Here is a 15,402-nt window from a genome sequence, read left to right on the forward strand (position 1 = left end):
ATATCTCCCCTTCCTGAAAAGAATACAAATTCTTAAATACCAATAAACTAAGACAAAATTAAATGATATGAAAATAAATTCAGACATACACATACAAGTCACAAGTTTCACTTGACAATTCAAAAAAAAAAAAAAAACTGAATTGTTCCAACGTCTGATGCTTACTGTTATGCAAAAGAAGTAAAAGTTAAAACCATTATTACTTTTCAAATGTCAGATACTAATAGGAGACTGAAACCCAAAACATTCTCATATTAAAAGTGCTTTCTTCTAACAAAAAAAAAAAAAATGCTTTCTTCTGTCACTAAACCCCTGTTATAAAAATGTATACAGGCAATTTTTATCTGCCTAGAGATGCCAAATCACCAAACTGGGCCTAACAGAACTGACATGTATTGCCCAGATTTTCCAGTACAGGAAGCAGAAATGTGTGAAGAATGCACTCTGTCCATGGTTTTGTCTTTCCAGATCTTGCAGCACAGGTTGTGGGGAAAGAACATGTTTCTAGTGTGACTGGATCCTGCAAGCTTTTCTTCTATCAAAAAAAGAAAAAAAAAAATACCATGTGACAGAGAAGATGGAGTGAGAGGGAACAAAAAGAAAATCTGAATTATCAGATTTCTGCCCAGCAGCTGCCTACAAGTCCTGAACACTCTATAGCCGCTTTCAGAGGCATGGGGGCTGAGAGGTCTGGGACTCCCCTGGTTTTTGAAGCTGCATGTCATTCCATGGAATGCCAAAGACCCTAAGAAGAATATCTTTAGAAAAATAAAATTTAACTCACCTTCCCCTGCTCCTCAGGAAACAGCTTCATGACCACCAGATCCCCATTTAAGGGTCTATTTCCAGCAAGAACCCCATCAATAAAAGTGTCTCCATCACTGTCCTAGGCTGGAGAGAGAATTAAAGGCACAGTCAGCTCACCAGGGCCTGACACCAAAAACACTTCCTTAGTTGAAGAATGGTAGACTTCAGAATCTTTCTACTGACTTAACAGAAACACTAATCCACAGCCACACACACATATTTAACTGTAATTCAGTCTCTTTCATTCTTCTAGAAACTCATACTAGTTGTGCCTTTTCAGAGGATAAGAAGTCAAATGCTAATTTCTCTTGTAGAAGGTGACAGCAAAATGGTCTAGAAAGTCACTACTCAAATTTTTCTATGAGGCAATGTATACAGATAAGATTCAATATTAAAGGATTAAAGGTGATTACTATGAACTTTAGCTGTTAGCTAAAACTGACATTCCAAAATCACCATGAAAAAAAAGGTGGATTTTAGTTGCTCTGCATTTTTAAAGTTTCCAATTACAAAACAATCATGTATTTCATCAGATTTTTCTTCCCAATTTCCAATCTATTTAAGGGTTGGCTGCTGTGACCTCCAAACAGCCAAACCTGACCCCACCCTACTTCCTAAGCAACAGCTACCAGGTTAGCAACAAACAATTATTGCAGCTGACCTCATGTTGAGCTTCACTGGAAATAAAGAGATACTAGAAAATAGAGAGTGAGCAACTCAAGGGTCACCTATCACCATCATGCTGCCTTCTGCAATTTAGAGGGACATGATCCAGTGTCCCTCCCTGGAACCAAGAAAGCTATTGGGAGGTCACCCTAACCTATTCTTGTGTGTCAAAACATAGGCAATGAAATGCCTATTTCATGAGCAGTTTATAACCACCCCTTGGCATCTCAGATTTAAATGCTAGGGTGATGGTAGTGTCAGCTTCCTATCCCCAGAAACCAAGGAAAGAGGAGATGAGTTGAGCCCCAGACAATACACAAACCTCCAGATATTCCACACTTCTCAGTTCTTCCTTGATTCATTCAGAAACTTGTATCTAATGCCAAATCTCTTATTATAAAGATATTAAGCTTGGAAAATATTCAATATTAAACTTTGAATCATTCCTCTTAACTAGTTCTTAAGGCCAAAGAGTTCAGTTTTTTTTTTTCTTGATGCCAGAAGACTTGTCCTATCCATCTGAAAGTTCTTTTTTTTTTTTTTAAGTAAAAGAGAAATGGATAATGAACATTCACAGAGAAAACAGAAAGGGATCTGGGGTAATCTAAATACTCAGGAAAGAGGATGAAGGAGGACAATCTAAGTATGCTATGATGGCCAGAAAGCATCCTTCACTGATGGGAAGAGCTAGCTCCCTGTGGACCAGAAATAAATTCCACAGCTACATAAAGAGTGCCTCCCATAACAAGACCCAGAAAAAGTTTCAGAGCTTCTAGGACCAATATAATTCAGAATAGAAACAGTGCTTTATATATTTTTAAAAGGCTGGACTTCTCTGTTTCATTTTTCCCTTTATCCTTCCCCAAATATAATAAAAAGACATCTAAAACATCTCAATATGATTTTATCTTGGTTTGCTTGAAAGTCACATGATTCTATCCACACTCTGTATTTTATTTTTATGGAATACCCCCAAGAGGCTAGCAGGGACACATAAGTGACTCATCCCATTTGTTTTGGATTTGTCAAAAGAAAATGAAAACTGATTTTCTATCAGTGGAAATTACAATAAACCTAAGTCAAGTTACCTCAAAACAAAATAGTACTTGATAATGGAATATCAATTCACTGTTCTTCAACCACTATGTAAATACTTTAGCGCAACAAAATTAATCATTTGACTTTGGATAATTTCATAATCATTTGTAGTAAGAATTAACCTAAATAATCAAATTTCTATTTTTTTCTTTCCTAAAAATCCTGGAAGTTTTAAGTTGTAAATGACAGATAATATTTAATCCTCCTCTTTCATTTTACAAATAATGGTTGTGCTCCCCTGGAGTAATAAGCTCAAGCCCACTGGTGACAGTCCCTGTTTTTGATGGTGGCTAATGTGCAGGTATTTCTAAGGGATATGGGTACAGCTTAGACCCATGGCATAAGATGCCCACATATGTGCATGCAAGAAACTTCAATAACTGCAAGGAAGCAATGAGGGCACGGGGAACCAGGCTTGGGAATCGAGGAGGTGCAGGCCAGAGGTGGATCTCCTTTGCATTTCAGCATGGAGCTCCAAGAAATCTGAAAATCCTGCATTTGAATGAAACACAGGTCCACTGAGGAAAACTGGGCAAGGAATACATTTTGTCATTGAATATCATTTACTTAACCACTTGTTAGTTGTATTGATAACTTTCCAGTGATTGATGTAAAGTATACGTGCCTCCTTTGATGCTTTTGTCCTAAACCCCACATCTGATAGGTGGTAACCTAAAGGACTGAAGTTGGGGAAATTCAAGACTGTGCACTCAGAGAGAAGAGAAAACCGTTCTAGTTCCCCTCATCACTCCAACCAATGAGCACAAACTCAGCATGAATAGACAAGATCTGAAATCTGCTCAGTTCACAGGTGCATCTCAGGATGAATCCCTTACTACATGGGATGTGATTCTCATGTCTAAAAATCCATGTTTTCATACATGAGGGCTCCTAAGGTAACCAAGTTCCTCCAACTAGCATGTCAATGGAGAAAATCATTCTTTCTAATGCAGAGAAAACACTGGTTATGCAGAACTTATTGAGAGATGGCTTATCCATCTCCAGCATGGCACCTTCCTAAGAAATGCTTTTGGGTAATTTTCGTGATTCTGTATGTGATCTCTACCTTATGATCAAACTACAGAATGTAATATCTATAAACTGCACTTTTTCACTGTACAGTGGAACTCTTCCTGCTGACCCTCAATCCTACAACTCAAGTAGTATGGTCAGTATATATTCTGTCACAGAACAGAATATGATTCAGAATAATGTGACATTTCAGTGATGCTTTTGACCTAATCAATTGGGTAAGACTTGATTTGCATTTGTGTTCAAGATCAACTCGAACACAAATACAAATCCCTATTTCCAAAAAGCCAGGGATAAGGGACTGAGCAGAACTTAGAATAGGTCTTTAAGATTTTTATAACAATAACAGTATCACTTATGACATATATGACTGGACTTATAATCTCACTAAATTCATTATTTAACATAATGAAATACATGTATTCCATTTCCTCATCTACAGCTTAAGTCAATCCCTATGGTTCTTTAAGTGTGAAAAATCTATAGCTATTCTGCTTATATGGCATCCTGGAAAAGTTAGGTCAGGAATTCAAGAATATTGCCCTCCCAGCTCTGTACCATCAAACCCTCTCCAGAGACCTACTGCTTATGAAATGACAGTGTAAACTTGCTGTAACAGGACAGGACCTCTTAAAATGAATCATAAAGGTAAGAAAGGTTCTAAAGTACTAAGGGTAAAGAGCCTTGTTACCAAGAGCTATCATCTGCATGGAAGTGAAGTAAGAAACCCTGACATCTCCCCCTCCACAAACAAAGAAAGCATTACACATTACTTTGGACAAATGTCTGACTAGTTCGTGCAGATTGAAAGTAGATAGCACAATTGTTTCAGAAAGATCAACTTAAATCAATGGAAAAAATGATAAATCCTTTTAAGCTGTAAACCAAGAAATGTCTGTCCAATTACACGAATTGGTGGGTAGTCTACCTAGGGCTAGCTGCTCTCTGCAGTCTCAAAACAAATGCCTTCCTTCACATTTGGTGTGTGATTTCAAGACTGGCAGAAGTGGTGGTGAACCAAAGGCAAATTTTCCTTACTTAGATGAAACAAATTTTGCCCATTCTCAATTTCATTTTATTACTGTTTTTGTATTTAGAATACATGATTTCAGTTTCACAGCACATGTAGAAAACTAAGTGTGACACCAAGTTTATGATAAAGTTTTTGAACTTACCAGAGAAGGAATGAAGTCTTCGTGAAACTTCTTTGGATTGATTCTCAATATACCCTTTAAAACAAAAATGAAATCTGTTAACATCTAAATAGCTATATCTATATGTTTTTATTTTTCTATAAGTAATGTTCTTCTCCAATAAAAAGTTGATTAATAATTTGTTCTAGAAAACACATTTGATGTATGAAAACCTTTCATTAAATACATGAAACACGACTTATGTTGATTGGGATAAGACCAGAACCCATGGAAAACTACAAACTCAGATGACACTTGGTGAGAACAGGCAAAGTGAGGATCAGCAGAGCTTTGCACAGAGTGTGATAGTGGCAACTTTGGGATTTTAGATGCTGGTCTTCAAATTTAAACCTTGACCTTAAGTATAAGGCTATGTGGGGTTCATGTCTCACTACATAATACGGGTTTTTAATTCTTCCCACTCCAAGAGCTTTGTAAAATTGTTTCTGTAACAATTTTCAAAATGATACAAGTTGATTTCCAACCTGCATAATTAGCCTCAATAAACTAATGCACATCTTTTACTGAGGACCCTCTTCAGAACTGAATGAGTAAATAGTTCAAAATGGTTCATAACCAGCTCCTAAAGCAAAAGGGAAATACTGGCTCCAAGGTTTAGACCACCCAGTCAGCCTTCTACTTCATGTTATTCTAGCACCAAATCAGGGTCCACTTCTATTTATGTACAGGGGTGCAGGTGGGGCCAGTCCTCAATAGTGGTTCAGTGCTTTACCCCTTTGCAGGAAGCTTCAAGCCTCCCCAGGTTCCAGCTGCATTCACAGGCCACTGGAACACAGGAATGGAAGCAGTTGTTTACCTAACAGCCAGATTTAAAGGATAGGTTGAGAATGTGTTTTAAATAAAATTTACCCCTAAAGTGAATGACTCAAAGAAACATAATTAACAAAATAGATGAGGACATAAAATTAGGCAGAAAATAATTTCTTTCTTTCACTCTTATACCATATTTAAATTACAAATATCTGTGCTATGATATACAAAGTCATATCAAATAGAATACTACGAATTTTCCTTCAGCCCTTAGTTATATATTAAGCACAATGGTCACAACCCTGAGTCAGATAACAGCGGGGTGGGGGGTGATAACTAATCTTGATCCTTGTTGTAAATGAACATGTACAGAATGCCAAAGTGAGGATGCAGTTTCCAATCAGCTGGAGGACCAGGAAATTCTCCAGGGACAGTGTCTGACCTGATCCTGGGTGGAAGAGTTAAATTTTAAAGTAAATCAGAAGATAAGGACAATAGAAAATACTGTGTTAGCAAAAGTGAATTAGAAAACCAACAGTTACTCTTCCCCATCAGACTAGAACTGTATTTCTGTGAGAGAGAGAGACAGAGAGAGGGGGGCAGGGAAATATGGCTGGATAAGCACTGAGGCCTCCCTTAATGGTGCCGAAGCAATTCACTTCTACAACAGTTGTTTCTTCCTAGGGAAGAGGAACACCACAACTTACATTTATCCTAAATAGTCATCTAGTCAATAATTCCTGATAACTAGCATTGTAAGTGCCCTGTCAAGAGATACAAATACAGTGAAGAGTCACACACAGTCTCTACCCTCACAGAGCTCACAGTTTAAGCAGTTTAAGCATTTGCCAAACAAATGAAAGTCAGTTCATTGAAATTACATTTTTAACAATTTGATTTTCTGACTCCACGATCTTTACTCTAGCCTGAGTTGTTTTTTTTTTTTAAATCCCTACTCATTTATCACCCATTCCAGTTCAGTAAGTGGTTTGCAAATGAAGAAATAAAAAAGTGAGAACACCCCATGCTTTAAGTGCCTTTAATTAGAGAGCACTCAGAGAGACCAAGGCTGGGCTCAGGGGAAAGGGACTTGTGGCTCAAGGCTCTATTAAAAGGAAAAGACATTAAAAAGACCTTAAATATTTTACTCATAATTCTCTATCCCCAAATTCATATGTAAAAATATATAGGAGATGGCAGACGCTGTGTTCCAAAACAGCAATTGTAAATTTGACTGGAGCACAGCTTTTAAGAACTGTACCTCAGGAACAGAACCCCTAAGAGATCAGATCACAATAATAAAGTTCTAAAAAGGTCCCACATCAGACCAGGGTGGTTCCTAAAGCCTGCAGAGAAGCTAGCAGCACAGTCTGTTGAGAATTATCTGTCAGAATGAAGGTAAGGAGGGTGGATGGAAATAGGAAAGACAGTAGAAGGAACTGGACATAACTTTTCTATGTTCACATATGAATATGCCACCAGCAAAACTAGACAACATGTACAACCATAAGAATGGGATCTTATTAGAGTATATTGTACTCCATGTTTGTATAAAATGTCAAAATGCACTCTACTTTATAAATATCTAAAAAGAACCATAAAAAATCTGTCATCTGCAAGATATATCCAGCACATTCTGTGTTAACTGGAAAAGTGTCAGACTCTTATTCTCCTGTTTTAACAAACACCTCTAACCTCACCCAGTCACTCATCTGTCATCTGCCTTCTAAACTCTCCTCTAGCCCTGAAATTTGACCAGTAAGGATGCTGTTTCTTCCACCTTTGCTCTGAATGGTCCTGGCAACTCCATACTGACTTGAAACCTAGCTGTCCTCTGATGTCATCACTTACCTTGAGTGCTCCCAGGGACCAGGGAAAGACTGTCTCCTCCTTGCTTCTCCAACATGGCTTTAAAATGATTTTCCCTCAGTTCATTCTTAAAAAAAAAAACTCCAGGTCCTTGGAAGTTCATGCCATTTATTTGGTGCATTTCTTTCCTGCTTCCTCTTCAAACTGTCCCAGTAACAGCCCTGTTTCACTGATGTGTTGACTGGTAGCCCACTGCCTTCCCCACCATCCTGACTCACGAAAACATTTTGAGGCATTCACATCCATGTCAATGACTAGGCAACCCTAGTCTGTCATCCTAGGTACCTTCTCCACCCACCCCAGCCACTCTTCCATGTCCACCACATGTATTCTGTCATCACCCTAATAACACTGTGTTCAAACACAAGCCAAACTTTACTTTCTTATTAGAGACTTCTGTCCTTCCAATTCACTTACTGTAGAAACTCCACTACAACAATCCTTCAGTTTCACTAAGAACTCCAAGTCACAGTCTGACCAACTTTTTAATATTCACTATCTTCCCATGAAACTTACTCCCTTTTTTGGCTCCCTAGTAATGTCCTGCTGTTACTTCTTACCATCACAAACCCTGAGCTTTGAGTCCCCTCCTACCCTTATACTCGACCAGCAAAGCCCTCTCTCAAGTGATGCCACTTGTCCTCCTAATCCCCGCCTACCTGAAGAACCAAATGGTACTGTGAACACAAACTGGGTTGATTTGTCTAATTTGGCAATCACAAACACCTTTTATCTGACTGATGGGATGTTTGATAATAACATCCTGAAGAATTTCGCATGTGAAAGTATGTATTCCAGATTACGTTGAAAACCATAAGCTCTAGCAGCAGCTGTGAACAGCCACCTTCACATGGCAGCAACCCCCTGAGCTGAGTCACAGACGCTCCTTGACAATAAGAAGAGCAATCTCAAGTGCCACTTCCACAGGTGTCCTCCAGGCCACACACTGTTTTCACAGTTTTATCTCTATGAACTAATTTAACCCTCCCAACAACTAAGAGGTAGAGACTCTTATATTCTTTTTTGCATAGGAGGAACTGGGGCACTGAGAGGGTGACTAAACTGACACTATCACACTATGTTCAAGCCTGGGTAAGTTTGCTCGAGTCCCAGCACTCAACTACTGCAGGGCCTAGGTGCTTGCTTTAGTCCACACCAGGGCCTCTTCGCTCATTTATCCATATGCCCTCCTTGCCTCCCCACAGTCAGCACCACGTCTCATCCTGTCTGCCCTGTCTTGGTTAGTGACTACGTCATCCATTGAGCCATCTGGGCTTCTTCCCTCTGCCTCAATTTCCACATCTAACTGTCAGAAGGTCGTGTCAGCAATCACTCCACATCCACCTATTTCTCTCCCTCTTCATCGCCACCACCCTTGTTCACTTCTTCAAATGTTCTTCCCTAGTTTACATCAATGGCTCTGAATTTCTAGCTTCTACTCTAGTCTATTCATCTTCCCATACCAGAGAGACACTTTTAGGATATGAAACAGATCATGTTCTTCCTGCTTAACACCCTTCAGTGACTTCCCATTGTTCTTTGAATAAAAGACCCTCCCTGACTTGGTTGCTGTCAACCTCTCCAACTACTCTCATGTTGTAATTTCTCTGTTCACTTATATTCCAACAGCCTTCTTTCCTGCTCCTCAAAACACCAACCCTATTCAACTTGCAGATCTCTCTGCCTATATTCCTCCCCTAAGGCTCAAAATGCCTGACTCCCTCTCACCCTTCAGACCTGAACTCAGAGAGAACCTCCTCACAGAAGCCTTCCTTAATCGCCCTAGATAAAGTGGCTCTCCCATCTTTGTTATCTCCCATCTTTCTTATTTCCCTATTAACAATTAACTCAATCTGTAATTTTTTGTATTTCTATAGTTATTTCTCCCTACTTCCCCTATCTTATCACTGGTATATATGTGGTATTCAGTAGGTTGTCAGGAAACATTTCTTGAACTAACTGATTAATTAATGTCTGCACAGTTGACAATCTACTATTGCCCCTGGTATTAATGTTACAAGTGACACCTCTCCCTTCTGAATGACTGGGTGCATTCCACTGTAATGTCACCTTATTTTTCTCATCCTTAATTTATACCCGAGTATTTTCCAGCTGACTTCATACTTAACAAAGGATCCTAGAAACTAGCCCATCCTGTCCTCTCTTCCTGGATTAGAATTTTTTGCAGAGGTCAAATAACCGTTCATACCAATAATCTACTCTAGGAGGAACTGTGACAGGTGTCTCAGTCAAAGCATCCTCTGGAATCTGAAACAGTCAATTCTACCATCCTCCTCCTCACTTCTCCATGGTCATCTCCCCAAACTGAAGCCCCTTCTACACATGTTCATCATGCTCTCATCTCTCCCAACATCTTCCATAAAACCTCCCAATACTGCACCTATGGAGAAAGGAATGCTATGTGCTCCTTGATGTGAGAACCTGACTAAAAAAAAAAAAAAAAAACCTTCAAAACTACTGGTACATTATCATGTGTTATTGTTGCTTAGTGAGAGTTATTTGGTCACTGTAGTCTCTTCTTCCCCATATAGGTAAACCAATTAAATGTTGAATTATTAGTATAGGTACTAAAAAATATCATTTTACTCCTTTTTTTTTTTTTTTTTGGCAGTGCTGGGGATTAAACCCAGGGCCTTCTGTTTACAAGGCAAGCATTCTACCAATTAAGCTATGTCTAGCTTAATTGAAAACCATAAAATCTCTCAGTGAAAGTTTATTTTCTCTGAATTGAGAGGACCTGATATATAATAGTTAACAAATGTTTCAGAGTATATCTAACACACTTAATTTTCTCCATTTTCTCCAATGGCATTACAATATTCTTTCTTGTCTAGTTGCTTTTACCTTGCCCACCCAGACATACACTCTGAAAGTTTACATCCAAAAGCAGATGAACTCTTTCTCTGCCTATCTTTTTTTTTTTTTCTGCAACCAGGGATTGAACTCAGGGGTACTCAACCACTGAACCACATCTCCCACCCAACTTCCCTACTTTGTATTTTATTTAGTAACAGGGTCTCATTGAGTTGCTTAGCATCTTGCAGTTGCTGAGGCTGACTTTGACCTTGCAATTCTCCTGCATCAGCCTCCCAAACTGCCGGGAGTTATAGGCATGTGCCACCTCACCTAAAAATCTTATTTACACTGTTATATATTTCACATGTTGACCTCATATCTGGAAGCCGTTCCTCTCCCCATCTGCCAAGTACAACTGTTCTCACATGTGGGGGGAGGCTCTAGCTGTGGAGTCTCATGAGGTCATAGACTGGGGGGAATCACTAAGAGCTCCTGGGATTGAGAGTTGTTATATTGATAAGATTTTTGTTTTGTTTTAATGTCAGCAAAATCTCACTTTGAAAGCAAAAATTAATAGCAAAAGAAATACCACGGTAGAAAACTATTCTTACACTATCTCTATATAGGTATAATACTGCAACCAAAATTCTAAGTTATTTTTCTCTCATATTATAACTACTGAGTTTCCCTCCCATTTTCTTCAAAAGATCTTCATCTTTATGCAGACAGTAAATATTTGTTCAACATAAATTTATTAAGCATCAGCCATATGCTAGGCACTGAGCTAAGCTGTGGACTAAGACATGATCCTAACACCACTTGAGCACAGTTCAATATGGAAAGGTGATAAAACAGAAGAGATGAAGATAGTGTCTATTATTTGGATGGATCCTCAGCTGAAAATACAAATATAGCAGCTAGACTTCCAGAATGAGAGAAAACAAATTACAGTCAACATTTTTAAGTCAGCCATATAACACATGGCAAAAGTTCTACACTAATTCAAGAATTATGAAAAAAAAAAAAAAACTTAGTTCAAAGAATAACTGGTCCTGCCTCCATCTCCAGTCTTATTACTTAAGCCTGCCTTAGGTTTCACCCCGAAGGAGACATAAGCTGCCTTACTCTACAATGTTCCACAATTTCATGTTTTCATTAGTGCAAATGCATCTCCATATCTCCCTCCTACATGCGTCACTCATTTAATAGGTTTAAACTGTCATGCTCAATACCCACCAAAGATGTCACCTCCTCAAACAGGCCTCTCCAAAAGTGCAGTCCACTGTCCCACAGTATCTTCCCATACTCCTGGGTCATACTTCTATCTGAGTACCTGCCATTTTATCCCCAAAACATCAGTTACCATGACTGCAGCCCTCTACTAGTCAGTAAGCTCGTAAGTACAAAAAAAATCAGTCTCGTCCACAGTCATCTCAAAAGCAACTATGCAATATGCTCCTAACCTTAACTGTTCCAGGTTCACAGGGAATGCTCAATGAATGTTTACTCTGCCAACCACTGAACTAGCTTGGAAACACATTATTTAAGCTATAAAGCAATCAACAAGGACTGTCTATTGATGTTCACTGTTTTCCTCCCAATCTTATCCATTTTTCTCAGTCATTCAGCATCTTTGTGCATCAGGCAAACTGAACTATTCAATGTCTGACATATCCAAATGCCACTTCCCACTTTTGCCTTAGTATCTCACACTTGTACCAGTAGCTCCACTTGGAAAACTCTCTTGCTTACACAAATCCTCTCAATTTAACCAAACTGGCCAGGGCCTGGCTGTCCATGGCCTGCCCTCATCCCTTCCAATGAAGCATCCCTAGGCAATAATACTGGAAGTAAGAGCTCCCTCCTCTCAAATCAGAGTACTTTGCCAACCACTGTCTCATAGTGCTTTTCACTTCTAAATGCACTCACTGCAGGTCGAAGAAGCAGTAAACCCTGCACCAATTATGTGATCATCTCAAAGCATGCAGCACAGACAGGAAAGAGTGGAATGAACAGCACACAGCATGAGTTTCACATATTCAGGAAATATCAGCCAGTAGATTTACACACCTGGATAAGCACTCCTCTCCTTGAGCCTTCTGAAACTGCCTCCTTGGAGGTATAGGCTTCAAATATGCTCCTTTTCTTCTCTTGCATGGACTTGTTCTTTGACTTTTGTCACCTGTAAAAGCAATGAAACCATGAGGACCAACCCCAGAAGACACACTTAGAAACATAAGGTAGCAATTATCTCTGTCCTCAAACATCTCTGTATTTTTAAAACTGGATATACTATGCTTATTAGTATTATTATTTACAAAGATCAACAAGAGAATAAAATTCTTTGATGATGAATTGAGTCACAAAGAGGAAAGAATGTATAAGGAAACATGAAAAAACAGGTACAGGTGAGACCTGAGCTTCAAATTAGCACAACCACACGTATGGGACAAAATCCGAACAATCAGTTTGGTATGCCTTGCTGTTTAAAGATACAAACTTAAAAAATAAGAATTATTAAAAGATGGTCACTTTTCTGGAGGAAATTAAACAGTTGTGCACAATGTATTAATGAATTAAGAATAAACCACACCTAGTTCTAGAATAAATAACATGGGAGAACAGTACAGTTCACCAGAAGAATTAGTCCCCTCATCCTAAGAGCTGCCCTCCACCTCCACACCCACTCCACTGGTACCTCAGTTCTCCCATTGCCAGGACAGACTATTTCCTTAGTTACCTCTGGGGGGCACTCAGGGCTCAGAGGTTCAGTCTGTAGTCAGGATGGCTCATTACTGGTTCCAGGGGAACCTCCACTGCTGAGCTCAGAGTTCATCTTGTCTGACATACTTCAGTTGTCACCAGCTGAAACCAAAGAGATCAATAAGTGCAAAACAGTCAACCTGCATCCTCCTCTGCCCTCCCAGAAATTTAGCATTTTGGTGCAATGCAATTATACATATACTGGGACTGTTACATTCTTGTACATCAACAAAATATAGCATACAATTTGGTCAATTTTGTTCCACAAAATTTCTACTTTGTTGTCCCTCTTCCCTTCCCATTGCCCCTTTCTCTAATTTACTGGTTTCCCTTCCATGTTCATAAAATTCACATCATATTTTTTCTTTTTTCTCTCTAGCTTCCACATACAAGAGAAAACAGATGTCCCTTGACTTTCTGAATTTGGCTTATTTCACTTAACATAATGTTCTCATGTTCTATCCATTTTCCTGCAAAAGTCATAATGGCATTCTTCTTTATGACTGAACAAAACTCTACTGTGTATATATATCAACTTTTAGAGTTTATTATACTTTTTAAATCATATTGAAATAAAAATAAAATACCATATTTTTAAAGTATGGACAAATGGGAGGGAAAGGATATCTCCAGGTCATGGAATCTAAAACAATTTGAGGAAGAATTTCAAGGCAGAACTGAGAGTGAGAGATGACTACTCCTGGCAAAATGAAACAAAAACAAACAAAAATAGAGATACAAACAGAAAATCCACGCAGATTCTTGCATGAATTCCCTAATAGAGAATGAATTACTAGGCTAGCGTCCTGCCTCTATGAAAGGAGCTAGTGCGGTCTGGAATACACCTGGGGTTTTGAAGGCACTGGGGAATTTCTGAAGCATGAATGAGCAAAAGAGTAGAACGACAGATCAGAGTTACTTCAGGAAAAAAAAAATCAGTCAAGTCAAGGCTTGGACTCTCACAGATTTGAGAAAGAGCAGCAGCAAGGGGCCAAAGGGAAGGAGGGGTGCCCTGGATTATGTAAACAGACACCTAATAGAAGTGGCCCTTGAAGGGCACCCCACAGCTTGGGCTGGCACATCTGGCAGCCAAGAAGATATGGATAAAGCCAGCACATGGCAACAGGGTGGGTTTCCACCTAGGAGGCTGGAAGCTAGGAACATCACTATGTTAGAGAAGATGATAATCCACCTGAGTGCTGCTTGCTTCCACATGGAACAATCCACCAAATTCTTGGACAGTGCAGCATAACTGACAGAAATTAACCTGTCATTTGAGTACATATGCTCAGAGTGTTGAGAAGAGATAAAATTGCCAAGAGCACTGAAACAGAGGAGGACCTAGGACAAAGGACAATTCAGCAACATTCCCCTCTCCTCACCTAGCTGTGTGCGTCCACTGACCCTGCAGAGGTCCTGAGCATTCTTATTTCAACAAAACTGTAGTTGGTGCAACATTCAGGAATGCCAAGAGTTAGAAGTAGAGAATATAAAAAAGAAGCTAATAAATATAGCTCAGTTGGTAGAATGTTTGCCTTGAAAGCACAAGGCCCTGGGTTTGATCCCCAGTACCATAAGAAATTTTTTTTAAAAGAAGCTAATAAAGACTATAAAAAAAAAAAAAAAAACTGAGTCAGGTATTATAAGAACAAGGGAGAGAGAATTTCCTTAGGAAAAGAGATCAACGATCAGGGTTTGATCCCACTAGTGAGTAAGAATACAAATAATGATATTCTCAGGTGGATCAAAGGGTTGGGGACAAACTGTCAAAAGTGCAAAAAGCAAGAACCAAAATTGAGGAAGGGTTACTACATACATCAATGCTGATGAGGGGAGGAGCTAAAAATTCAGGGGACTTACTGCAAGTTGTATGAAATGAGAGAATAAAAATATCTTGACTCGACTGTTCCTTGGTCAGTAGCATTGGTATGTTTCCTCCACCGTAGATATCCCAGAGTGTGATTTACACCTCATGTGTCTCTAGCTCAGGAAGACAAGGGAATGGTGGAGGAGGTTCACCTTGTAACCCCAGTGGCTCCCACAGTAATTAGGATAAAAGTGATGTTCAATAGCCTCTCCTTACATGGAAAGATGAGTAAACAAACAGAATACCAAGTGGAGCAGGGTTGTTCAGGGAAACCACATTAAAAACAAGGTAGGAAAGAATGAGAAAAGGACCCAAGACCCAGTTTGCCAAATTGGCAAGAATATGGCAGACAATTAGGCATGGAGACAAAGCTCATCTTTGGGTATCGGACCCTTAGAATGAAACATGAAGATTAGTGTGTTAGATAGTAGGAAGTTGGAGGCTGGGGTTGTGGCTCAGTGGTAGACCATCTTCCTGGCATGTGTGGGACACTGGGTTTGAGCATCAGCACAACATAAG

The 15,402-nt window shown here is 39.2% G+C and overlaps 1 long non-coding RNA gene across 1 annotated transcript; it reads right to left on the reverse strand.

Annotated features, from left to right (window-relative positions):
- Positions 1–709: 709 nt before the first annotated feature.
- On the reverse strand, positions 710–15,042 carry LOC306652374. Its single transcript, XR_013761383.1, has 5 exons — positions 14,877–15,042; positions 12,994–13,118; positions 12,324–12,435; positions 4,779–4,832; positions 710–891 (listed from the first exon to the last, which is right to left on the reverse strand). It is a non-coding gene; the product is annotated as an uncharacterized lncRNA (long non-coding RNA).
- Between the last annotated feature and the right edge of the window lie 360 nt (positions 15,043–15,402).

This window comes from Sciurus vulgaris (genome assembly GCF_902686455.1).
Source record: "Sciurus vulgaris genome assembly, contig: HiC_scaffold_181_arrow_ctg1, whole genome shotgun sequence".
NCBI lineage: Eukaryota > Metazoa > Chordata > Mammalia > Rodentia > Sciuridae > Sciurus > Sciurus vulgaris.